This window comes from Malaclemys terrapin, chromosome 2 (genome assembly GCF_027887155.1).
Source record: "Malaclemys terrapin pileata isolate rMalTer1 chromosome 2, rMalTer1.hap1, whole genome shotgun sequence".
NCBI classification, from domain to species: Eukaryota; Metazoa; Chordata; order Testudines; family Emydidae; genus Malaclemys; species Malaclemys terrapin.
In genome coordinates this window covers 167960731-167988598 of record NC_071506.1, presented here as the reverse complement: position 1 = coordinate 167988598, position 27868 = coordinate 167960731, and positions in this window count along the sequence as shown.

Genomic DNA, 27868 nt, shown 5'->3' with positions numbered 1-27868 from the left:
GCAAACCATTATTAATATTGCAGTTTTAACTTGAAAGAAATATGTGAAATGACACCGGAAATTAATTAGATTATTTCATCATTCTTTTACATTATAAACTTTGATACACTTGCATAGATATATAGGTACATTGATAAAAAGACACAAAGACAAACAGAATTTTAATGAGTGGGGAGCTTTTATCTACTATCACTTTGTGACTTAATTTTTTCTGTTTATACTGCCTATTGATTCCAGTTGAAACCTGCTGTTTTAATGTTGTTATTGATATTCTCTCTGGGTTTTCTTCTAATTCTGGCATTGATATTACCTTGATCGGATTTAGTTTATTTGAATTGCCTGTAGGTTTCAGTCTCCGGAGTTTTTCACTGCTTATAGACATGCAAAGATAAAACCTCTCTTTTTATCTAAAAATCCTTGAGAGACTCTGAAAGATACAGACGTTTTCTGAGAACATTAAAAGCAAGAGACAACAATCAAAAGGAATATACTTCTCACCCAGTTTATTCAAGACATCATTTTTATACGCCCTGCATATTCTCTGATATACACAGACTTCTAATCTAGTCAGTTCAATTTTACATTTAAAAACTATGTGTGGAGAAATTGTTTTGTCAGAAAGTCACAAGTGGTTCCAAGCTCCATGTCACAGGCTTTACCTTTTACAGAATATGTTTCCTGACTAATTTGGAAAGTGAAGCTGCAGCCCATACAGTCCTATAATTGCATATGGTTATTCACTCAATTGAGGACACTGATGAAAGTTAATATTTTTATTCTTTCTTAAATTAATTAATTAATTAATTAACTAAAATCCTCATTTTTGAGAGTGACGTTAATGTATAAGCATTAGTGAGGAGAACAAAGGGCAACTTGCATATCAGGTTTGCGTCTGAGTTAAAGGTTACTGTTGTGGTTGCTACGGTAAATGGTTGCTTTCACAATATTCCGAAGTGCTTTAGACAGAAAGAAAAATAATTAATTTTCAAAACAGAGATCACTAACAGTGTTACCTTTAAGCAAAAGGTTTTTATGTTGTTTGGTATCTTACTCGTAAGAGTAACACTTTCTAACTTTTTCTAATTTGTTAGTTTTATTTCCTTTTTTCAACAGTTTTTCCCTTCTGATCTTTTGGATTAATTTCAACCTTCATTCCCTTATTTTTGTTTGTTTCTTGCTGTAGGCCTGCTGTTCATTCTCTTCTCTTTACTCAGGCTCCTTTGGCATCTCATATGATATTGAATAGTGTCAGTAATAATTAACATTCTTAAAGCTGTAACTAAACCAAGATGCACATTAATATCTTAGGTATGAGCATATGCTTTATTTAAACATGATTTTTCCCTACATTACAGATGTCACCAGTTATTTTTGCAATTTGCCAGTTTATGGAATAGTTTATAATCTAGCATTCTGCCTGTGTAATATAACCAGATGTACATTCATACAGAGAGAAGGGGGGGAGGGGGCGGCTTTTATAAGATTTAACATTGAACTATCATGCTATCAATATAGATTTAATTTTTGTGTCCAAAGTAATGGAATGTAGGAGTAGTTGTACATACACTCTGACACCTGCAGGCTAGTGAAAGGGAAGTAGGGGGGATGATGCCTGAGAGCAGTACACCAGCAGGGAAGAAAATGGTGGGCAGTGTGGGTGGGAGAGGGAGGCTTGAGGAGGTGTTGCATGCAACCAGACAATGAAAAGCTTATGTTTACAGGAATGGCAGTGGAAAGGGCAGGGAAGTGGTACTTGCATTCTGACATTGTTAGCATTATGCTTCTCCTCCTCTACTCCGCTTCCTGATTGTGGCTGTCAGCAGCTTCCTGGTGGATCTCCCTGGTAGGAACAGTGGTGCACTCTCTGCAACCAGCCTGGGCTGAGGAGTGGGCTCCTTGAGGAGGATCATGTCAATTTCCTCATGAAAAGAGTTCCTGGTGGTGGTGCTGCTGTGGTCCTCAGTAAATGTCTTGTTCTGCTGTAGCTCCTTGCCCTTCTTTCGGTGCTTTGTCAGATCGGAATTAGCTCAGTTCCACGATATGCCAGACAGATCCTTGTGGATTTTTGAGTCCTGCACACTTTTCCCACCTGGGTCTGTATGTGCCCTTCACACCACAGAGTAAAGGAAGGCAATGACCTCCTGACAACTTGAGGCAGATGTATAAGGCACAGTTGGATTTTGTTGGAAAAATGGCACGTGCATCCTACAATAGTAACTCGCAAATGGTACCTGTGTGTTTTCCAGAACTATTTGACCAGGTGAGTGACTTCTGGCTGAGATGGCCTAAATCAGTAGAGTGTAAAAAAGTGACAGAGGAGGTCAGTTCTGAAGTGACCAGAGCAATATGGGACAGTAATGGGGGGACAATTTACATTGGTTTAGTTACCACAGGGCTGGGATGTGTGTATGCCCACACTGGCACTGCACTGATGTAACTCCTAGTGAGACTGACTTAATTCAGATAGGAACTGGGGTAATATTCACTGATGGGAGAAAATTGGTGTGTGGTTCCACCAATATAAAGACAATTTCACCAGTGGAACTTTTGTATGTAGACAAGACCTAAAGTTTATAACCTCTGAAGAAGAGTAACTGTGGGAGGTGGTGTATGTGCTATACCACTGAAGGGTTACACCTGAAAAGGAGTGAACAGGAGGAAGCGGTGGAATCTGCACACTGGAACTAGAAGGTTTATACTTGCAGGAAAATGAATAGGTGGAAGAGGTTTTTGTGTACATTTTGGCGCTGAAAGGGTTACCCCTTGACTTGGAACTGAATGGAAAGAAGGAGATGGTACCCGTAGTCTGGCGCTGAAAGTATTATACTGCCAAGGAGTAAATAGAGGAGAGAAGGTTAGTGCATATGCTTATGAAGGATGATATATGGAAATGTTTCTGCTGCAAGCAGTGGGGGGAGGGGTTGTCACATGGAGTGGGAGTGAGGATTGGATCCAGTGTGGGTTCTGTAGTGAGTTATCAGTTGGGACTGGGAGGGTTTGGATTCAATAGCTGTCCAGGTAAAGAGTCTGATGTGATATACAGGACCTGATTCTCCTGTCCTTACACCAGATTAACTCCATTGACGTCAGTGGAGCTACTTCTGTTTTACTCCTGTGGGTGCAAGTAGAGAATTGAGCCCACTTTGAAAATTCTGTCACCCACACATATGCACATCACTTAACTGTTCATCTCTGTCTCACTTTCATTTGAACAGTTATTTGCTACTGGCAAGTAGTTAAACAGTTAGGCCTGGTCTACACTCAGGGGTGGGGTGGGGGGATCGATCTAAGTTACTCAACTTCAGCTATGTGAATAACATAGCTGAAGTCGATGTACTTAGATCGACTTACCGTGGTGTCTTCACCGCGGTGAGTCGACTGCTGCCGCTCCCCCGTTGACTCCGCCTGTGCCTCTCATGGCGGTGGAGTATAGGAATGGACGGGAGAATGCTTGGGGATCAATTTATCCTGTCTAGACTAGACATGATAAATTGACCGCCACTGGATCGATTGTTGCCTGCCAATCCAGTGTGTAGTGTAGACATACCCTTAGTTGCAGATTGGCAGGAACTTAATCAGCTCATCTCAAATTCCCTAGCATTTAAATAGTCCACAGACAGGCTGGCAGTATATATTTGCAGATTCACTGTCACTGAAATATTTAATTGCTAGATTCACTAGCAACAAACCAGTTCATACGAAAACATTGAATAACTTTTTAATTTTCATATCAGTTTACTTTCACAGTAGTCTATACATTGGGTTATTAAGAAGACCTAAACATCTAACATGTTTCAAGGATAAGCCATTTTCTGACACTTTAAAAAAACCTCAGAAATACGTTAAATTTTGAATTTCCTCTAACACATAAATATCTTCCTTGATTCCTTTCAAACTTTCTCACACAAATTCTCATTGTCTGAGAGAAGAATTATGATGTTATAATATTCAGGTTAAAAGGAATTAGAGGTGGCGCAGCTAGGTTGCCCAACATTTTCCATTATTAGTAGCCTTGGCAGAATTTAATTTTTTAAAATAAATACTATAGATAATATCCATGTTTATTTTTAAGCACTTTACATTTTTTTATCTATTTACATTTTCCCAATTGCACAAAATTATGGGGTTTAAACTTTTTTCCCCCAATTTTTATTGATTTAAATGTTCACAGTTGTGGGAAAGTCTGGGGTGTGGGGGTGGGTGGGTTGTCAGACAATATCAGGTCAGACAGTAATTATTTAATGGCAGTAGATGTTGAGATTCAAAGAGTAAAAGCTATATAATAGTTAAAACACAATTTGTCAATGTTACAAGTCAAATATTCAAAGTAAACATTCTTAAATCAAACTCTAAGAAGTTCTCTAGCAGCATTTTTCTTACTTTGCCTACCTTTAAATTTTGATTATTATTGATGGAAATATTTTTTGTTGTTTTTGTGTGTATGGTGAAGTTGATATTTACTGACATTTATGATTAGAAATCTAATCCTTCCAAGGCTAATATAAGGCCTGTTATAAGGTTTTCAGTTGCTTATAACTTTGCCAAACTTTAACCATTTGGGTTGACTTTTTCCTATGCCAGCTCTGCCTCTGGCAGATTTTTTCTGGGAAATAAAAATGGTTCAGCTATTTCTGAGAACCGGATTAATGACAAATTCATTGTTTTGCCTATATTTATGAATTGGTTGTAAGAATACATATATTTTTAAAAGTTCTAGTGTCTTTGTACTTTCAAGCAGGGACTCAAAATTTGGTAGGGGAGTTGTTGTGGTGTCAGGGCTGTGTCTTTTGCTACCCTCATGAATTTGGCCAATTTATGAGTCTGAAAAATCTCAGTTCACAAATGCTCAGCAGAGACATATTAGAATTTGACAGCTAAATTCTCAGATTTCATTTGTATTAAGAATGCTTCTCCTCCCAGCTCCTGTCTTCACCCAGACTGTGCATGCACCATCCCACTAATTGGCTGAGCATGCTGCAGCTGAGGGCTGCAGGAGCTGAGTGGGACTTTTCCTGCAATTGCTACTTCATGCTGCTGTGGTGCCAGACACTAGAACTGAGGGGCAGGGATGCTGTCTCTTCTGTGCTCTGAATGCTTCCTGTGCTGGATCTCAGGGGTGTTGAGGAGAAAGGAGGAGACAGCCTGACTTAGGGTATGTCTAGACTATGAAATTAGGTTGATTTTATAGAAGTCGATCTTTAGAAACTGATTTTATACAGTCAATCGTGTCCCCACTAAGCGCAGTAGGTCAGCGGAGTGCGTCCTCAATACCATGGCTAGCATTGACTCACGGAGTGGTGCACTGTGGGTAGCTATCTCACAATCCCCACTGCCCATTGGAATTCTGGGTTAAGCTCCCAATGACCGATGGGGCAAAAACATTGTCGCAGGTGGTTTTGGATACATGTCGTCAGTCTCCCCGCCCTTCTTCCCTCCCTTCTTGAAAGCAACGGCAAACAATCATTTTGTGCCTTTTTTCCTGGGTTACCCGTGCAGACGCCATAGCACGGCAAGCATGGAGACCCAGCCTACCCCTTGCTCCCATGGCTCATAAAGTCGCATACAGACAGCCTGGACAGTAGTAAGGAGCAGTTCAACTGTATGCTGAGCAAGTACAGAATGGTGGTAGAACGTGCATTTGGATGTTTAAAAGCCCATTGGCCCTGTTTGCTGACTAGATTAGACCTCAGCGTAACCAATATTCCCATTGTTATTTCTGCTTGCTGTGTGTTCCTAATATCTGTGAGAGTAAGGGGGAGACATTTATGGCGGGATGGAAAATTGAGGCAAATCATCTGGCAGCCAGTTTTGAACAGCCAGAAACCAGGGCGATTAGAAGAGCACAGCTAGGCCCGCTGTACATCAGAGAGGCTTTGAAAAACAGTGTTTCTCCTTCATGCAAAACCACCCCCTTTGTTGAATGTACTTCCCTGTAAGCCACTCCTCCTCCCCCCTTTGACCACAGCTGGCAAAAGAAATAAAGTCCCTATTGTTTTGAATCTATTCATTCTTTATTTATTAAAAAAAAAAAGTGAGGTCACTGACAAGGTAGCCCGGGTGGGGTGGGGGAGGAGGGAAGGACAAGGCCACATTGCTTATTGTAGCCACACTACAAATCAAAGCTGTTTGAATGACAGCCTTCTGTTGCTTGGGCCATCCCCTGGAGTTGAGTGTCTGGGTGCCTGGAGCCTCCCCCTGCCCCCGCATTCTTGAGCATCTGGGTGAGGAGGATATGGAACTTGGAGAGGAGGGCAGGCAGTTATACAATGGATGCAACAGCGGTCTGTGCGCTTGTTGCCTTTCCTGCAGCTCCACCAGATGCCTGATCATGTCCGTTTGCTCCCCCATTAGCCTCAGCATCTCCTCCTGTGTGTTCTGATCACACTCACTGTATGCTTTCCTGGCCTCTGCCACCGAATGCCTCCATGCATTCAGCTGTGCCCTATCAGTGCAGGAGGACTGCATGAGCTCGGAAAACATGTCATTGCGAGTGCGTTTTTTTCGCCTTCTAATCTGCCTTCTAATTTCACCTTCTAATTTTTTTCGCCTTCTAATTTCGCCTTCTAATCTGCAATAACCTCAGGGATGGAGTTGATACGGGGAGCATAGAAACATTTGCACCTGCAGGGGGGATAAAAAGGTAGAGTAAAATTTAAGAAGATATATTTCTGATAACTTTCACAGTGAATCAAGCAATTCACAACATACAGCACATGTGGTTTTGGTACAAGGTCACATTTTGCCTTTTATACTGAGTGCCTGCTGGTATTGTGACAAATGACACATGGCTAGACAACAGAATTCGGTTTCCAGGCAGACATGGTAAAACAAAGGGTATGCAGGGTTGGCTTTTTCCGCCTTCATAACATGTGGGGATGGTTTCAAACTGCAGCGCCCTCCTTTCCCATGGCAAGCAATGCCGGTTGGGTTTGCCATTTAAAAGGAGGGGCTGTGGTTTTAGGGTGGATGTGCAGCACACCCCTCCCCTCACTGCAGGGCTGTTCTCTGGGATGATCCCTTTTAGCCAAATGCAAACAGCTAAGCATGAATGGGGTCCTTTTACTGTTCCCTTACAAAATTTCCCCTATTTCAACCAGGTGACCATGAATGATATCACTCTCCTGAGGCTGACACAGAAAGATAAAGAATGACTGTTGCATGAATGTGACCAAAACCCAGGACCATTCACTGCCATGCTTTGTGCTGCAATGATTTCAGACCACTTGCTACTGGTGTGGCATGGTAAAGTGTCCTACTGTGGAGGACAAAATAAGGCAGCCCTCCCCAGAAACCTTCTGCAAAGACTTTCAGGGTGTGTCCTCACTACGGGATTATTCCGATTTTACAGAAACCAGTTTTTGGCAACAGATTGTATAAAGTCGAATGTATGCGGCCACACTAAGCACATTAATTCGGCGGTGTGCGTTCATATACCGGGGCTAGTGTCGATTTCCGGAGCGTTGCACTGTGGGTAGTTATCCCATAGCTATCCCATAGTTCCCGCAGTCTCCTCTGCCCATTGGAATTCTGAGTTGAGATTCCCAATGCCTGATGGGGAAAAAACATTGTCGCAGGTTGTTCTGGGTACAGCCTCACCCCTCCCTCCATGAAAGCAACAGCAGACAACCATTTCACACCTTTTTTCCTGGGTGAACACTGCAGACGCCATACCACGGCAAGCATGGAGCCCGCTCAGCTCAAGACAACAGTCATGAACATTGTAAACACCTCGCGCATTATCGTGCAGTTTATGCTGAACCAGAACCTGCAAAACCAGGTGACTAGGAGTAGGCTACGGGATGAGAGTGATGAGGACATGGACGTGGAATTCTCTCAAACCGTGGGTCCCGGCGCTTTGGAGATCATGCTGTTAATGGGGCAGGTTCATGCCATGGAACACCGATTCTGGGCCTGGGAAACAAGCACAGACTGGTAGGACCGCATAGTGTTGCAGGTGTGGGACGATTCCCAGTGGCTGCGAAACTTTCGCATGCATAAGGGCACTTTCATGGAACTTTGCTTTCCCTTGCCCTGAAGCACCAGAATGCCAAGATGAGAGCAGGCCTCACAGTTGAGATGCGAGTGGTGATAGCCCTGTGGAAGCTTGCAACGCCAGACAGCTACTGGAATCAATTTGGAGTGGGCAAATCTACTGTGGGGACTGCTGTGATCCAAGTAGCCAATGCAATCACTGACCTTCTGCTAACAAGGGTAGTGACTCTGGGAAATGTGCAGGGCATAGTGGATGGCTTTGCTGCAATGGGGTTCCCTAACTGTGGTGGGGCGATAGATGGAACCCATATCCCTATCTTGGCACCGGAGCAACAGGGTACCCAGTACATAAACCGCAAGGGGTACTTTTCAATGGTGCTGCAAGCACTTGTTGATCACAAGGGACGTTTCACCTACATCAACGTGGGCTGGCCGGGAAGGGTTCATGACGCTCACGTCTTCAAACTAATCTGTTTAAATGGCTGCAGCAAGTGACTTACTTCCCGGACCAGAAAATAACCATTGGGGATGTTGAAATGCCTATAGTTATTCTTGGGGACCCAGCCTACCCCTTAATGCCATGGCTCATGAAGCCATACACAGGCAGCCTGGACAGGAGTCATGATCTGTTCAACTACAGGATGAGCAACTGCAGAATGGTGGTAGAATGTGCATTTGGACGTTTAAAAGGTCGCTGGCGCACTTTACTGACTCGCTCAGACCTCAGCCACACCAATATTCCCATTGTTATTGCTGCTTGCTGTGTGCTCCACAATCTCTGTGAGAGTAAGGGGAGACCTTTATGGTGGGGTGGGAGGCTGAGGCAAATCACCTGGCCACTGATTACGCGCAGCCAGATACCAGGGCGATTAGAAGAGCACACCAGGAAGCGCTGCGTATCAGAGAAACTTTGAAAACCAGTTTCATGACTGGCCAGTCTACCGTGTGAACGTTCTGTTTGTTTCTCCTTGATGAAAACCTGCCCCCTTTATTGACTCGTTCTCTGTAGGCAATCCACCCTCCCATTTCGATTCCAGTTTGCTTTAAAAGGAAATAAAGTCACTATCATTTAAAAATCATGCATTCTTTATTACTTGATTATAAAAAGAGTGAGAGAACTGAGAAGGTAGCCTGAGAGCGGTTTGGGAGGAGGATCGGAGGGAAGGGAAAGACCACTAAAAAAGTTCAAAGTAATGACAGCCTTTTGGTTGGGCTGTCCACTGGGGTGGAGTGGGAGGGTGCACGGAGCCTCTTCCCCCCCCCCCCCTGCATTCTTACACGTCTGGGTGAGGAGGCTATGGAACATGGTGACGGGGGAGGGAGGTTATACAGCGGCTGCAGCGGCACACTCTGCTCCTGCTGCTGTTCCTGAAGCTCCAACAGATGCCGGAGCATGTCCATTTGATCGCGCAGCAGCCCCAGCATTGCAGCCTGACACCTCTCATCTCGAGCGTCCCTCATGGCCTCACGTTCACTGGCATCTTTCCTGTACTTTTCTACTGTGTCCTTTCACTCATTCAGATGAGCTCTTTCATTGTGGGTGGATTCCATGATTTCCGCGAACATCTCGTCTCGCGTTCTCTTTTTCCAACGCCTTATCTGAGATAGACTTCGGGACGGAGGAGGGAGGCATGAAAAATTTGCAGCTGCAGGAGGGAGGTAAAAAAGGGAGAGAAGTATTTAAAAGGTACATTTTACAGAGCAATGCTTATACTCTTTCACAGTGAACATTTTTCACATTACATAACACATGTGATTTCGGTACAAGGTCGTATTTTGCATCTTAATATTGAGTGCCTGCAGCTTTGGTGTTAGAGAGCACAGATGCAGGTCCGGGCAACAGAATTCGGCTTGCATGCGGCCATGGTAAGCCATTGTCTTTCGGCTTCTGCAGCTTTCCTACAAGCCCGTTGAGTGCTGTGGTTTTCCTGTTAACGTGCAGCAGCAGAAACCAAACTAACCCCCGCCCCATCCAATTCTCTGGATGATCACTTTATCCCTCCCCCCACCACGTGGCTGGTATCAGGGAAGATCCCTGCTAGCCAAATGCAAAAAGCTCTGGGCCAATTCCCACCCCCCCACCCCCCGTGCTTGGCTAACTGCAGGGAAGGATTTCTTTTCAGCCACAGGCAAACAGCCCAGTAGAAACTGCCTCCTCTTTCCCCTTAATTAAATTCCCGTATTTCAACCAGGTTACCATGAGCGATATCACTCTCCTGAGGATTACAAAGCGAGATAAAGAACGGATGTTGCTTGAATGCCAGCAAACACCGGGACCATACGCTGTCAGGATTTGTCATGCAATGATACCAGATTACTTGCTACAAGCATGGCGTGGTCAAGTGTCCTACCGTGGAGGACGAAATAAGGCTGCACTGCCCAGAAACCTTGTGGCAAGGCTTTTGGAGTACCTCCAGGAGAGCTTCATGCAGATGTCCCTGGAGGATTTCCGCTCCATCCTCAGACACGTTAACAGACTTTTCCAGTAGCTGTACTGGCCGCGAATGCATCCCAAATCTTCAGGGCAAAGTAATCATTAAAAAATGCTTGCTTTTATACCATGTTTTATATTTTAAAAGGTAAACTCACCTGAGGTCCCTTCCATGGGGTCATGGTCTTGGATACTGGCTTGGGAGGGTACTTCAGTCAGGCTGACAAAAAGATCCTGGCTGTTGGGGAGAACGGAGAGCTATGTGCTCTCCGCAAGCTCGTCGTCATCCTCCTCCTCCTCCTATTCCCCATCCGCAGAATCCTCAGGCATGGCTGAGATTACCCCCGCCTCGGAATCCACGGCCAGAGGTGGAGTAGTGGTGGCGGCCCCCCCTAGAATTGCATGCAGTTCAGCTTAGAAACGGCATGTCTGCGGCTCTGACCCGGAGTGACCGTTTGCCTCCTTTGTTTTTTGATAGGCTTGTCTGAGCTCCTTAACTTTCACATGGCACTGCTCTGAGTCCCTATTGTGGCGTCTCTCCATCATGCCCTTGGAGATTTTTTCAAATGCTTTGGCATTTCGTCTTTTGGAACGTAGTTCTGCTAGCACTGAATCCTCTCCCCATATAGCAATCAGATCCAGTACCTCCCGTACGGTCCATGCTGGTGCTCTTTTTCGATTCTCGGACTGCATGGTTACCTGTGCTGATGAGCTGTGCTCTGCATGCTGGGCAAACAGGAAATGTAATTCAAAAGTTCGTGGGGCTTTTCCTGTCTACTTGGCCAGTGCATTCGAGTTCAGATTGCTGTCCAGAGAGGTCATAATGGTGCACTGTGGGATAGCTCCCGGAGGCCAATACCGTCAAATTGTCGCCACACTAACCCTAATCCGAAATGGCAATACCGATTTCAGCGCTACTCCCCTCATCGGGGAGGAGTACAGATATCGATATTAAGAGCCCTTTATATCAAAGTAAAGGGCTTCGTTGTGTGGACAGGTGCAGGGTTAATTCAGTTTTACGCTGCTAAATTTGAGATAAACTCCTAGTGTAGACCAGGCCTCAGAGTACCTCCAGGAGAGCTTCATGGATATGTCCCTGGAGGATTCCTGCTCCATCCCCAGACACATTAACAAACTTTTTCAGTAGCTCTACTGGCTGTGAATGCTTCCCAATTCTTCAGGGCAAATCAAACATTAAACACAATTGCTTTTAACCTCTGTAGTGTAGTTACAAATGTGCATTCACCAGAGGTGCCTTCTCTGGCTTCGGGGTCCGTGAACCTGCCTTGGGAGGCTATTGGCTCCAGGGTGATGAAAAGGTCCTGGCTGCCAGGGAGAATGGATTCTCCGCTTGCCTGCTGTGAATTCTCCTCCTCCTCCTGCACAAAATCCTCCTCTGTGTTGTGTGAGACTCCCCGCTTGCAGGTGTCTACGGACAGTGGTGGGGCACTGGTAGGTTCCCCCCCTAGAATGGCATGCAGCTGATCATAAAAGTGGCATGTATGGGGCTCTGACCTGGAGTGACCGTTTGCCTCCTTTGTCTCATAGTAGGCTTGCCCAAGCTCCTTAACTTTCATGTGGCACTGCTGTGTGTCCCTGGTGTAGCCTCTCACAACCATGCAATTTTGGCATATATATTAGCATTTCTTCTGCTGGATCAGAGTTCTACCTGCACAGATTCTTCTCCCCATACAGAAATCAGATCCAGTGTCTTCTGTTCGCTCCATGCTGGAGCTTATTTGCGATTCTGCATGGTCACCGGTTCTGCTGAGCTCACCATGCTGACCAAACAGGAAATGAAATTCAAAAGTTCCTAGGGCTTTTCCTGTGTACCTGGTTAGTGCATCGGAGTTGAAAGTGCTGTCCAGAACGGTCACATTGGAGCACTCTGGGATAGCTCCCGGAGGCCAATACCGTTGAATTGAACAATGCTGCATTTGCACTACCCCAAATTCGACCCAAGAAGGTCGATTTTAGCGCTACTCCCCTCGTCAGGGAGGAGTACAACAGTCAATTTTAAGAGCCCTTTAGGTTGACGGAATGGGGTTGGTTGTGTAGCCACATTTCTTATAAAATCGACCTAACGCAGCTAAATTTGACCTAACCCTGTAGTGTAGACCAGCCCTTAGAATTCAGAGGAGTGAGTGGGGGAGCCTGGAGTTGCAGGACCTAGAGGGTGGGGAAAAGCAGATCAGGAACGAGATAGGAACAGAGAATAGTTGGATAGGAACAGAGGAGGAGTACCTAGTTGTAGACCTGGGGGAAGCTAGGAGAAGAAGGGAAGGAAGACAGGTTTGTGGGTGGGAAAGAAGGCAGAAGAATCTATGACCATGAGAGAACACTCCCTCCAGAACCTGGTATTGAACTGAGGAGTCGTGAAGATCGACATTGCTCTGCTGTTAGTAAATAGCTGCCAAACCTACTGGCTGAGCCACACATTCAGCCTACTATTGCTGTTAGTTATATTAGCTCAAGTAGTGTCTATGCTGTGGCTTTCATTGTCTGAACCCAGCCGATGAGCCGAGTTGGGGGTTAGTATGGTTCCATCCAAACTTAAGAAATTACATTAAAACAAGCAAACAAACAAAAACCTTAATTAAAAAAAAATGAAGTTGCAAAGTCAAGCACTCAAATATTAAGAAATGCACGGGTAACCTTAAATCTGGCAACCTTAATTTGCACCTCTTGTGTGTATGCATTATGGTACGGTCTTTAAATATTGATTATATACTATTTTTTCCATAGGTTCCCTGCCTCACTCAGTGCACAGGATGGCTGGTGTATTGGGCATGAATCAGGGTTGCGGAGTGAATGAAGCTGTCTATAAAATTGCTGCCTTATTTTTAGCAGAAGTAGGAAGTTGTGTACTATTTGTGGGTACTGGGACAGGCAGGTCTAAGCCCCCTCAACCAAGGATCCTCAGCCCTGTGTGAGCTGAGGGAAAGGGGCAGGAAGAGTCCGAGGGAGCATCTGCACCAACATGTGCTTGTGAAGTTAGTATCTGCTGTACCAGTAGTCCCAGGGTGGTGGAGATAGGCAGGTAAGCAAGCAGGGTAGCAGGTGGTTGTCCAGAGCAGGGAGGATGGGCAGTGGATGGAATGGGGGGAAGGCTCCATGTTGCAAAGCAGGGATACTTCAGTTGCAGTAGCAGCAGCAGCAGAATGGTAAGCCCTGTTCATAGAATCACAGGTGTGTAGGAATGAGGCAGAGGATAACAGAAAGAGGAAGGAGGGTCTCATAGTCAAGGAAGTTGAATGCCTTTTTGGACAAATCGATTCTATTCCTGGTGTGAGTTCCTGTGTGATGCTGGGCAAGTCAGCTAAACCAGAATGTTCACAGTTGCTCACTAACCATGTGTGCCCCATTTTCTGGGTGCCCACCTTGTGATGCTAGGACCAGATTTGCGGAAGTTCTGAGCGCTCATTACTGCAACTGAAATAGATGGAGCTGTGCTTTGAACAGGTGTCTCAAATTGGGCACCCAAACTTGACAATTTTGGCCTTAAGCTCTTTGTGCTTCAGCTTCCCATCTGTAAAATGAGGATTAATAATACCTTCTAATTATACAAGGGTGTTGTGAAGATACATTCATTAACGTTTGTGAAGCAATCTGATACTATGGTGAGAGCACCACACAAATGTGCTATATTAATAAATGACCAGGAGGAATGGTGTGCAGTAAATAATGCCTGGGGCCAACACTGAGTGATGAGTATGAAAGGCAATATTGAATAACTACCCATTCACTGAGAAACAGCTGAACCATTTTTGCTGAAACTTTCCAAAAAAAAGTCAGCCTGAGGCAGACACTCAGCAAGGAAAATCTCATTCCAAATGGCTAGTTTGTCAAATTTATAAGCAAATTAAAAAAGGGTCTTATTGGAATGTGTTGGACAACGTTAACTACCTGTGCTGCCTACAATTTAAAAATAGAAAGGGGTTTGAGGAAAATACAAATCTCAGGAGCGATTATTCTGTTTATACTTCTACCTACTGATGTAACTCAAGGGTAACACCACTGAAACCAATGGAGTTCCATCAGTGTGAGATCAAAATCAGGCCATAAGAGACTACTTTCTTATACTGTCTTCTGCCTTAACTATGGGGCCATTATTTTTGTCCATAATACACCCACATATACATTCATATGTACAATTGTTTTGTGATATATTTTATAAAAAAATGACCAGTTTATATTTGCAGATGTTAAATAATATAAAACAATGTATTAACGGTTGTGTGTTAAGCCATGTACTGTATTTTGCCTATGTATTGAGTGCTGTATCTGATGAAGAAGAAAGCCTGTTTGTGCCTAATACTGTTCCCTGGAGAAATTTTTCAAGAACTGTTCATCCGTGTGGAAAGATTATTCCAATATCAGTGAGACTTATCTGCTATGTAAGTACCAGCTGAGTTGTAAAGCTCCTCTAGGGTATTTTATCAGGTGCTCTTACTCAGCAGCAAAGGAGTCTTGGAGAGCAGAAAGCAAGAATGCAGGAACAGAGGTCTGGACTTGCCAGTTTAAATCAAGGAGTCTTGGCAACTCTGCTTCTTGAATATTGTCAATGTAATGCAAAATGTATCCACTCCTCCTTACCCTCCTCCACATTTGATTTGCTATCAGTACAAGAGCTAAGACATAGACTACCTCTAGTTTAGTTTAGTTTATTTTGTTTCATCTATATCTGGGTCTTATTTCTTATATCATGCACTCTTAAAAATGAACTCTTATGTTTTAAGGAACTGATTTTCTGTGTTTACTTCAATGATTTGTTCTTCTATAGAAATTCTTCATACTCTGCCCTGACACAGATATATGTGTACTAGTTCTTACATATATTTCAGTAAAAGCAGTACACTTGTATCTAATAGATGAATTTGGTACTTTGACTTTGCATACTTCAGGAATAATTTTAGGAATATTAGCAGTATTAAGGCCTGAAAACATTTCATGCCCTGTGTTCTGACGGGGGAATATGATGGTGTAAATTGGGGACCCATTATGTAAGAGACTGGAAGTAGATTTCTTATTTAATCCTTATGGAAAACTTATTTGTGTGTATGTTAATCAAATTGAAGATAAAATGTAGAAGACTCAAGAACATTAACAGTGCACTAAGTATAAGAGGCAGCATAGGATAGTATTTAAGAATGGGAATAGAATTCAATAGACTTAATTCCATTCCAATCTGTGCCACAAGCTTGCTTTGTGGTTTTATACAAGTCCATTAGGATCTGACTTTATTCCTTCAGTTACATCAGTGGGAACTTTGAACCTAAGTTTCATCAACTGTAAAATGAGGTTATATTTTTTACCTACCTTAATTATTTGTATTTGAAGTAACTTGAGATTCTTGAGTGGAAGGAACTATTGTCCCCATGCTGTCATCCCCACATACTTTTGAAGATTACCCTGCTATGCAAATAGTACCAATGTTTTTAGTGAAACTACTTGTGGAATAACACTCCCTGTGAATTATTATTGTTAATAATATAGACATGTTTTTGGCTAGTGAAGCTCACTGAAAGATCTTTCTCAAAAATCTCTGCCTTTTTGTTGGAAGTGAGGCCTTACAGCAAGGAAAAGGAATGGCAGAGAGAAAAGGAAGGAAAATTTTGGAGTGGAGTTCTTAAAACACTTATATGCACTTAAATGTTTTCTAATAAGCAAAGTAAACAATTAAAGAGATTGCGCTTTGGTATATTATCCAAGAAAACAAAATAAGGATGTGTCTATGCTCAAAGTGGAACTGAAATAACTAAGTATGTCATAATTCATACCTTTTGTTGTTTTGGTGCAAATCTGTATGTGGACACTCATATTTCAGATTCAGTGTGTCCTATTTCAATGTAACTTAAGTTGATTTCTTACCAACTTCAGTTATATTGGAATAGGATACTTTTCATTCTGAAATCAGTGTTCATGCATAGACTTGCACTGAAATAATACAAGTCTAAATGAAAAGCAACTTCATTATCTTGATTCCTGTTTGTGTGTAATCAGCCCAAAGATACATAGCAGAATATGGTTTTCTGGTTTGTATTTTACAATTTAATAAAGTTCAGATAAGAGTGAGAAAGAGGAAAAAAACGGAGGTGGAAGAAGCTGTCTTAAGAGATTGTTGCTGCTACTGTGTGAGTATATATTGTTTTTATTCCTGTTTCTATATGTTGGGTTCTTAATATTTCAGCTACCAGGCATGAATTTAGAAAGTGTTGGATATGGAAAATTCCACTTTTCCTTATTCAGATTGCTATGCGGACACTAACTGAGTATATGCATTATGAATAGTTTAGTCAAATCTGAGGGAGTGTATTCCATATCCCTTTTTATATCAGTGTGGCTATTCTTTAAGGTAAGAGTGGGATGATCATTGTTTTACTCCTACAGAGTCAAAGGTGTGCAGATCATAGTCTCTCCTACTGTACTAACAAAAGGGTACAATCCTGTACCCTTCAAAATTAACTGAAACTTTGCCACTGACTTCAGTGGGAGTAGGAGAGTAGGAGCAAACACTGGGCAACTTTTTTCAAACTTGGGTGCCTAAAGTTGTTCACCTAAATCCATATTTAGTCATTTAAATAAATGGCCTGACTTTTAGAGTTGCCTTTGGGGATGCTGATGCATGCTCTTCCTGGTGTGCCTGGCCTGCATTGAGGAAGCATGTCAGAAGGCGTTCCTACTCTCTTTTGTTATGTGGTCCTTTAATTCTTTGTTTATCCTATTTCTCAATACTCATGGCATAGCACTATCCTCTTATGGAACCCTGGGTTGGAACTATTTTGATCAACAGAGACATAAATATTAATAACCCTAACTACAGTGCTTACAGGCCAATCAGATTGCAGGGTTTCCTAAATCTATTTCAGAATTTAAAATCATTTAACTGCCAGCTGACAAGAAACATCCAGCCAGGCCACAGTTATAAATGTGTTCCTGTTGTTTATTGCTTGTGGAAAGAAGGTATTACTTATCATTGATGCTCAGTGAGAATGGTGATTAGGCTGCATGTCTAGCTCCTGTTGAGAAACCCCATGGAGGGAACCTTATAGTAGGTGTACCTGCCAGTTCCATGAATCGTGTAAAGCACCCAAACTGTCCCCATTCCTGTGATAAGCATCTCTCCAGTTACAGAAATCTGCTCACCCTGGTCAGGGTATTTTTACCTTAAGAACTTCACAAACTATTTCCTCCATCTAGAAGATGACATCAGAAGTGGACCAATAGGTCTGATGGCCTTTGTGTTGCTATCCCCTGCCCCTTGAGTGATCTGCTTTAAATAGTGTGTAAACCATAGGATTCACTGCACTCTGGGGTGCCAAGCCATGGAACACACACATTTTGCATTGAATATTTTCTGGGCTGGATCTGTCTTTTCAAAAGAGTCTATAACAGATGACTGAGGCTTTCTACAGAGGGTAATTTACATTTATTTACACTGCCAGCAAATTCCTAACTTCATCTGTATAATTACAGCAACAAAGTGTTGTCTCATTGATCCCTTAATTAGGTGTAATAGAGCAGTGCATTATTGAGGATGGGACATCATTAGGCTAAACCCTCCCAGTTATAATTCCTCAGCTATGTATAATCAGTCACAAGGTAAAAGGGAATAAAAACAAAAGGCATAATGCTATTTCAGAATGATAAGACAAGGGAACACAGAGACCTATAAGAGCAGGAATATTGAATTAGTTCCACAAAGGGATTTAGGCCCCAGTTGTCATTTTAAGTACTTAAAGACCAGGAGCTCATATCCAAGACATTATGGAGGGACTACTGAGGATCATCCGGCCCTCTGCCTACTACCCCATGCTGTTCATCCATGTGGGCACTAATGATACTTCAAGGTATGACCCTGAGCAGATCAGAAGTGACTAGAGGGCTCTGGGAGAGAGGGTGAAGGAGCTGGGGTGCAGGTGACGTTCTCATCGATTTTTCCAGCTAAGGGTAGGGGTCTGGGCAGAGAGAGACATATCCTAGAAGAAAATATATGGCTGCATGTATGATGTCTCCAGGAGGGTTTTGGCTTCCTTCACCATGGGATCCTAGGATCCAAGAAGAAGTACTGCTGAGCAGAGATGTGGTCCACAGTCATGGAAGGGGAAGGGTATTTTGGATACAGACTGTCTAACTTGGTTGGGTGGGCTTTAAATTAGGTTCAACTGGGGCCCTAGGTGAAGGATCAGAATCTGAGGGGAATGTGCGAAATTGCAGCATGGACAAAGGAGAGATGAGGGAATATAGAGGGGAAATCTAATAAACATCTCTACTAATGCAAGAAGTATGGGGAATAAACAGGAAGAACTAGACATACTAGTGAATAAACACAATTACGACATAACTGGCATCACAAAAACTTGGTGAGATAATTCACATGACTAGAATATTGGTATAGAAGGGTGCAACTTATTCAGAAAGGATAGACGGGAAAATGGGAGGATTTGTTACCTTGTATATTGAAGATGTGTATATATTTGTACTGATATTCAGATAGAAGTGGGAGGCAGGCCTGTTGAATGTCTCTGGGGATAAAAAACAAGGATGATGTCATGATAAAGGTCTACTATAGACCAGCTGATCAGGAAGAAGAGGTGGATGAGACTTTTTATACACAACTAACACAATAATCCAAAACACAGGACTTGATGATGATGGGGGACTTCTACTATTCAGAATTGTGTTGATAATACAGCAGGGCACAGATTATCCAACAAGTTCTTGGAATACATTGGAGACAACTTTTTATTACAGAAGGTGTAGAAAGCAACTAGTTGAGTGATTATTCTGGATTTGATTCTGACAAACAAAGTGGAACTAGTTGAGAATCTGAAGGTGGAAGGAAGGTTGGGTGAAAGTACATGAAATCTTAGAGTTCATGATTCTAAGGAGTGGTAGGAGGGGAAACAGCAGACTAAAGACAATGGGCTTTAAGAAGGCAAATTTTAGTAAACTCAGATAATTGATAGGCAGGATCCCATGAGAAGCAAGGCTAAGGGAAAGAAAGAGTACAGGAGAGTTGGCAGCTTTTTAGTGAGACATTATTATGGGCACAAGAGAAAACAGTACCAATGTGTATGAAAGACAGGAAGTATTTTAAGAGGCCAACCTATCTTAACCAGATCTTCAATGACTTGAAACAAAAAAAGAGTCAGAAAAAAAGTAGAAACTAGGTCAAATTACAAAGGATGAGTATAAAAAACACAAAGACAAAATTAGAAAGGCCAAGGCACAAAACAAGATTAAGATATCTAGAGCTATGAAGTGTAACAAGGAAAATATTTTACAAATAAGTGGGAAGCAAAGGAAGACTAGGGAGAGGGTAGGCTCATTACTAAATGAGGAGGGAAAGACAATACCAGAAAATGCAGCAATGAAGTGTTCAATCCCTTCTTTGTTTCAGTTTTTACTGAAAAAGTTAGCAGTGAGCAGATGCCTAACATAGTGAAAATCAGTTTAAATGGGGTAGCATCTGAAGCTAAAACAAGAAAAGAACAAGTTAAGAATTACTTAGACAAGTCAGATTTCTTCAAGTCATCAGGATCTGATTAAATACATCCTAGAATACTTAAGGAACTGGCTGAAGAGATCTCTGAGCCATTAATTATTATCTTTGAGAACAGGACAGGAGAGATACTAAGGACAGGAAAAGGGCAAATATAGCACTCATCTATAAAAAAGAATAAGGTCAACCCAAGGAATTAGAACAGTCAGTTTAACTTTTGTACCTGGAAAGATAATGTAGCAAATAATAAAACATTCTATTTGTAAGCATCTAGAAGAAATAAGGTAATAAGTAACAATCAACATAGATTTGTCAAGAACAAATCATGTCAAACTAACCTAATATCCTACTTTGACAAGGGTAGAAGCAGCATCTATCATATATCTTGACTCTAGAAAGGTTTTTGGTACTGTCTCACATGACCTTCTCAAAATAAACTAGAGAAATATCATCTAGACAAACCTACTATAAGATGGGGGCACAACTGACTGGAAAAGCATACTCAGCGAACAGTTATCAATGGTTCACCATCAAGCTGAAAGGGCATATCAAGTGGGGTCCCATAGGAATCTGTCCTGGGTCCAGTTCTATTCAAAATCTTCATAAATGATCTGGATAGTGACATAGAGAGTACACTTACAAACTTTGAGGACCGTACCAAGCTGGGAGGGGTTGCAAGCACTTTGGAGGACAGGATTAGAATTCAAAATGATCTTGAGAAATTGGAGAAATGGTTTAAATTAAATAGAATGACATTCAATAAGGACAAATTCAAAGTACTGCATTTAGGAAGGAACAATCAGTTGCACAAATGCAAAATGGGAAATGACTGCCTAGGAGTACAGCAGGAAAAGATTTGGAGGTTACAGTAGATCACAAACTAAATACAGGTCAATAATGTAATTCTGTTGCAAAAAAATGAGAAAATCATTCTGGAATGTTTTAGAAGGAGCATTGTAAGCAAGACATGAGCATTCTTCCACTCTACTCAGTGCTGATAACAATTCAGCTGGAGTATTGTGTCCAGTTCTGGGCACCATACTTCAGGAAAGATGTGGATAAATTGGAGACAATCCAGAGAAGTGCAACAAAAATGTTTAAAGTTGTAGAAACCATCAGTTATAAGGAAAGGCTGAAAAAATTGGGTTTGTGTAGTGTGGAGAAGAAAAGACTGAGTGGGGGACATAATAACAGTCTTCAAGTATGTAAAAGGTTCTTATAAAGATGAGTATAATAAATTGTTCTCCTTAATCACAGGACAAGAAGTAATGGGGTCAAATTGAACCAGAGAGATTTAGGTTAGACCTTAGGAAAAACTTCCTACATGTAAGAGTAGTTAATTGGAACAAATTACCTAGGCGGTTGTGGAATCTCCATCATTGGAGATTTCAGTAAGGTTTAAGAACAGGTTAGGGAAACATCCATCAGGGATGGCCTAGATAATACTTAGTCCAGCCTCCGTGTCTAAATTCCCATGGCACAATGAGGTTTCAAAAATCTGCCAATGAGCATGCACACTCATGGATAAGTCCTGATGCCCAGCATCTATCTCATGCGTAAGCCCAGGCGGGATCCTCAAACTAGGCATTACCCCACCTATCTTGCCTGTGGGGCTAAACCAGTAAGTGTTCTCAGAGACTGCCTAACAGATTGGTCCCTGAGGATTCCCTTTTTAGGTGCTCAACTCTCCTCGTGCATTGTTGCGGGGAGCTTGTGTGCCTAACTGGGGGCAGAAAATTCCATTAGGCAGCAGGCCACTTATGGGTTAGGTGTGGCAATGCTGAACGGAGCAGCACTTAAATATCTTTGAGGATCTGGGCCTATACCTCCACAGTCAGCAATGCTAGCTAGGCACTGCGAGCAATGCACATGGCACCCTCTTTAAGGGTAGCACCATGGTTGCTCTTCCCTGCAGCTTCAGGGTCATCAAACCTAACTGAGGTAAAATGCCATTTAGAGCTCCTATTACAGTGGAGTGACCCTTCTTATGACATGGGCTTGTGACTGTAGGATCTGATCTAAAATCCACCAAAATCAGGGGAAGACTCTGCATTGACTTAAGTGGACTTTGGATAGAAGTCACAGTGTGTCACCACATGATAACATGAGCCACAGAAGAGCTAACAATGTAGACTGTAGAGTATTTTAAAACTACTATTCTCTTATTCTAACACAGATGCATAAAGCCATGTCTACACACAAAATTATATTGACCTAACTTACATTGGCATGCAGCCACCACAGTTATTAAATTGCTTGTGCGTGTGCACACTTGGCTCCTTATGTCGGTGGCGTGCGTCCTCTCAGGGAGCACCTGTATCAGTTGCATTTTCAGTGTGGGGCATTGTAGGACAGCTCCTGAAAGCCAGTAATAGTTGACAGAAGCAACACAGTGTCTACATTGACACTGTGTTGACCTAATTACATCAACCGGGACTGTATGCTACCTGGTGAAGTGGTGTCACTAAGTCAGCATAGAGAGGCACTTACGTCAGCGAGAGCCAAATTTAAGCAAAGACACTTCCACAGCTAGGTTGACACAAAGCAGCTATGTCGACCTAACCCTACAGTGTAGACCAGGCCTGAGTCACTGGGTACCTACCCACAGTGCAGACAGCATAACTCTTATTAAATCTAGTAGTGGATGTGTGAAAGGAGATCAGGTTCTTGTTCCCTCACTGTAGCCAAATTAGTCTCACAGCTGGGGAGAAATCAACGGCTGACAATGGCCTAACAACCTCTAGCACTAACAAATATGACCTCAGGTTCACTGATGAGAATATGTAATACAACGTTCTTTCAACTTGTGTATGTCTCACAGAAAGTGTTGATGCTTTAACATTTAAAAAAGAATCAATATGTGCTGGGTCACACAACAGTATTTTACGGGACTTTATAACATATTTTACATTAGCTCAAAAGAAAAGTTCCAAAAGGAAGAAGAAAGTTATTTAAAACTTTAATATTTATTCTACACATATTAAGAATAAAATGCAGTCAACATTTTAATGTCTATTTTATTGTGTATTCCAAATCTATTCCACTTATTATTTATCCATACCTAATTCCATAACCTACCCTTTTGGGAAAGGGCATTAACCTTGTTCTTACTGAAATCAATGGGAGATCTCAAGTTGACTTCAATAGGAAATGAAATAGAGCCCGGTATCTGTGCATTTGACTCATGCTTCCAGGGGTATTATGAACCATTTTCCAAGTCATTCCCTGACAAAAAAGCAGTTTGATACAGGCTGGCTCAGCATCAGGTGACAAGGAGGAATAGTGGCATTTTCCAATTTAAAACAATAATTCTTTTAAGTATTTAGATTTAGTTAATTTTAATTAAAAGCCATTGAAATTTAAAATCAACCTGTGACTTCCCTGGGGAATGCAATCACAACTGTGCTCAAACAGGCCAAATGGTAAAAGGGAGGATGGAAAATAAATGATCCACTTTATCTTGAATGGTCCCTTAGAGTATGTGCTAACTACTTATGCTAAACTAGCTGTTCGACCTTGTATCTAGTTGTGACAGACTGAATACATTTCCCATACTTGAAGAAAAAGCTCTGGGTAGCTCCAAAGCTTGTCTCTCTCACCAACAGAAGATATTACCTCACCCAGCTTGTCCCCCTACATGTGATAGCAGTCGTCAGATATATGTTGTTATGGTTTGTAAAAGATGCGCCTTGCCCCCATTCAGCAGTATGGGCAGCAGCTGATGAATTTTTAGGGTAAACAGAATGATAGGAAGCAGCCAAATCAAACAATTTTATTCGCATATAATTTTTATTTATATTATGAAATGCTATTACATTTCACTTAAAAAATTCTGATAATATGAAAAATGATTTATAGCACATGCATCCTTCAGGGCAGAGAAGAGCTGTGAGAGGCTCCATACGCAATGAAACCAAAAGCAGTTCCCATGTAAGGCAAGGGACAGGGCTCTGGGACACAACTCAAGGAAAATGCTGCAAGCCTAGGAAGGAGCTAGTTAGGTTCACAACCATGAAGGTAACATAGCCAAAATCTGTGTCAGCAGCAGAGGGACTGTACAGATGCTCCTCCCCTGCCTCTGGGCTTGAGGAATAATCTGTATTTGTAGTTGACATGAACATGAACTCCCAATGCAATGTGGTCATAAAAAAAGGAAATGCAATCCTTGGATGTATAAGCAGGGAAATATTGAGAAGAAGTTACAAGGTGATATTACCACTGTATATGGTGTTAGTGAAACAATTACTGGAATTCAGTGTCCAGTTCTGGTGTCCAAATTTTAAAAATATTGACAAACTTAAAGAAGGTTCAGAAAAGAGCTATTAGAATGTTTTTAAGTCTGGAAAACCTTCCTTACAGTGAAAAACTAAAGAAAAGCAATCTATTTAATTTATTCAAGACAAATTTAAGAGGTAACTTGATCATGGTCTATAAGTACCTACATGGGGGAGAAGATTTCTGAGACTAGAGGGCTCCTTAATTTAGGAGACACAAGTATAACAAAAGCTGATGGCTGGAAAGTGAAGCTAGGCAAATCCAAACTGGAAATAAGGTTCAGATGTTTAAAGGAGGATAATTAACCATTGGAACAATTTATCATTGATGTGGTCGATCTAAATTAAAGTATTTAATTCAAGATTGGTTATCTTTCTTAAAGATATTCTGTTGTTTATCCAGAAGATATGGGCTTCATACAGGAATTACTGCATGAAATTCTGTGTCCTGCATTATTCAGGAGACTCAGACTAGATGATTATAATGGTCTCTTCTGGTTTTAAAATCTGTGAATTAATGAATTATGCAGCCCAACACCTCTGTGAGGTAGGAAAATCTTCTTATCTCCGTTTTACGGATGGAAACGTTGAGATTAAGACCAATATTTTCTGAAGTAGCCATTAATTTGGAGTGTTTTAGTTTTGGGGTACCCATGTTGAGGTATCAAGGTGCCACAAATTAGGCAACCAAAAACAGAGGCCACTTTTGAAAGTTTTCATCTCTTCGACTTGTCCAGATCACAAGGAAAATTTGTGGCAGTGCCAGGAATATGATGCAGGTCTTCTGAACCCCGTTGCTAAGCCAGGCATAAAAAAAGCTGTCGGCTGGAATAATTACTTTATTTTTTCTTTTTAGATTCATTTGAAAACATGGTATATTTACACAAAGGTTGTATCAAAAAGCCTTGAAATTAAATGTCAAACACAATGAAAGCTAAAGTGTAAAATTTAAATTTAAAATAAATTTTGAAGAGCAAATTAAACAACCTTAAAGTACTATAAGGTAAACTGGTTTGGGTGTGATATAATTATTCATACTTATAGCCTATAGATATAGGTATTTGCTAGGTAAGGCATTTGTATAAGTTAAGTAGTAACACAATGAGCCTACAAGACTCAAGGCCTGTAAAACAATAGCGTAGCTAAACTAACCAAGGTGTAAGACCCCAAAAGCCTTAGCATAAGATGCTAACCGGGAATAACCCTAACTCATAAAATACTACAAGATAGAATGCTGTAATAGACAAGTATGACTAAACTGCTGACAGGTAACCGCAAGTTGATATCAGCTTTAGATGTTTTAAGTTAGGAACATCAGCAGATGTCTGACCTCAAGAATGTTAATGAACTTGAGATCAAAGGCCTAGTAATGTATGGGAGAAAGGCACCTCAACATTATTAGAGTGATGAAATACAGATAAGGAAAAGGGGCTGAAACCCCAACTGAATGTGAATTAGGCATAGTCGGCATCAGCGTAAACATTATAAAAGCTGTATCCTCTCCTGTGTGCCATGGGATATACCAGGATGATAACCACTCATGATGGTAATGATAACGAGGATGATGATGAGGATGACAACTAACACTTAGGGTTTTTATGCAAGGGATGGTGCGAGTATATGAATGCTCAGATGTTCATCTTATATTATCTCTGTCTACTTTGCTGGGTTGCAGTATTTGTGATTTTGCTAACTGTGCTAATAAAAATATTACATGGACAGGACGCCTTTCCTAAGTGTAATTGTCTGTCTTATGTACACCAGGGTTCTTGTAGTCACTCTAATATTTCTGGGTCTGGTCATAGGGCAGAACCCTGCCAAATTACAGTGTTAATTGGCTTCTCTAGTCAATCAATATATAATACAGAATCAATAAACCAGGTAACTTTATTTACTCAATGAGTTTTTTGTTATTATTTTTTTGTGCCAGAATAGAAAAGATTGCTTTCTACTCCTGCATACCCTTATGCAAGTGAGCAGTCCTCACTCATGTGACTACTTCCACTGACTTTGAAATCCCAATTCTGCAAACCTTGATGCATGTGGAAAAATAGTATGTGATTATGTAATTAATCCATAATGTGTATGCACAAAGGAGGCAAATTAAGGGTACCCGGATAACCTTAAACTTGGCATTTCCTAACTTCTGAGTGCTTAACTTTGTAACCTTAACATTTTTATAACATAGGTTATTTTGTGTGTAATTATGTATATAGTTCATGCTCTATTGTAATTGCTGCATTATTATTTTTGTAATTTTCTGTATGAAAGAGTAGAAATACCACTAAAGTAAATTTGAAAGACAGAGAGAGTAATAAAGATTAATGAAAGAACTGGATAAATATTATAGTGAGAAAAACTGTTTGCAAATATTTCTGGAATGTCTGCATGAATTTCTCTTCATTTATACTCCCATCCTTCTGTACTAGCTTTTTATGAAAAGTCATGAAAGTTATTTTTTGTTCTTTCAGATGTTTATGGAAAGTGAATTTTAGGCCCATAGCCAAGATTAATTTGATCATGAAACAAAATTTGTTTGAGGAAGAATTAGAATGATATAAAGGAAACTTAATTCAATCAGGGAAGAGAAACAATAGCATGATTTAAGTACTCTGTCAAACTACTCCAATATCAAACTCATAATAGTGAATACTCAGAGCTATAGTCACAGCAGACAGTTTTCAAGAAAACCCATAAACAGAAATGGACAATTGTATAATTTCAAATATCAAATAGTAAAAAATTGCCTTTTAATAGAAAATGTAGCTAAAATTAGTAATAAATTGTACGAATTATATTCCCAACTCTAGATAATGCTAGGTTTGATTTGACTTTGGATAGACAATATGTCAGAGTGAAAATGTAAAATAAAAATATTTTAACCCAATTTTCAACCGACTACCCATTACACACACTAACTGTTCAGAACTAAATCAATCTGTTTGAATTTTCACAGGTGTGTTTCTTTATTCCATGGTATAGTCTTTCTGTGAAATTTGAGGCAAACTTGAGTTTGAGAGATTTATGGATTCAAAAATTAGATCATCTCACTTCTTGTACATTGTTCTAACTATTTTTTTTTGGCTTGTCATAACTCCAAGATGAAATTTTCTCAAGTAATTCCATAGATGTTGGTTGGGGAAAGGAGACAAGATGATTTGGGTTAATTGTGGAGGATTTGTACGTTAAATTATTAACTGTTTAAATTTATAGAGTTCCTTCATACAAATAGTACTTATGTGAAATTTAGGAAGCTTGCATCTGGCTGGTGTGGGTTTTCAAACGCTATGAAAGTCACATTGAAGAGTCTCCCTAGATTCTAGAAGCAGGATAATCGAAGGGAATACATATTGGACATAAAGGTTAAAACTCCTGATTTATATTCCCACCATTGCCTCTGGTTTTAATAGTACTTTTTAGTTACTTAGCACTCAATAGCAAGGACTCACAATTCTTTAATAAAGTATGTAAATACGAGAGTAGCATTTCTAAGTTCTGGATGAAACAGCATGGAGATTCCAAACTCATAATGTAAAGGCGCCAGAGAGGCATTCTTCTAAGGAAATTCTAGACAAAAAGCTTTGTTAAATGGGGTGCATATAACCTAAGAGAAATACACTCCCTGGCTGTTTTGGCTGTAGAGCTGATCAAAATTAGGACAAGTTT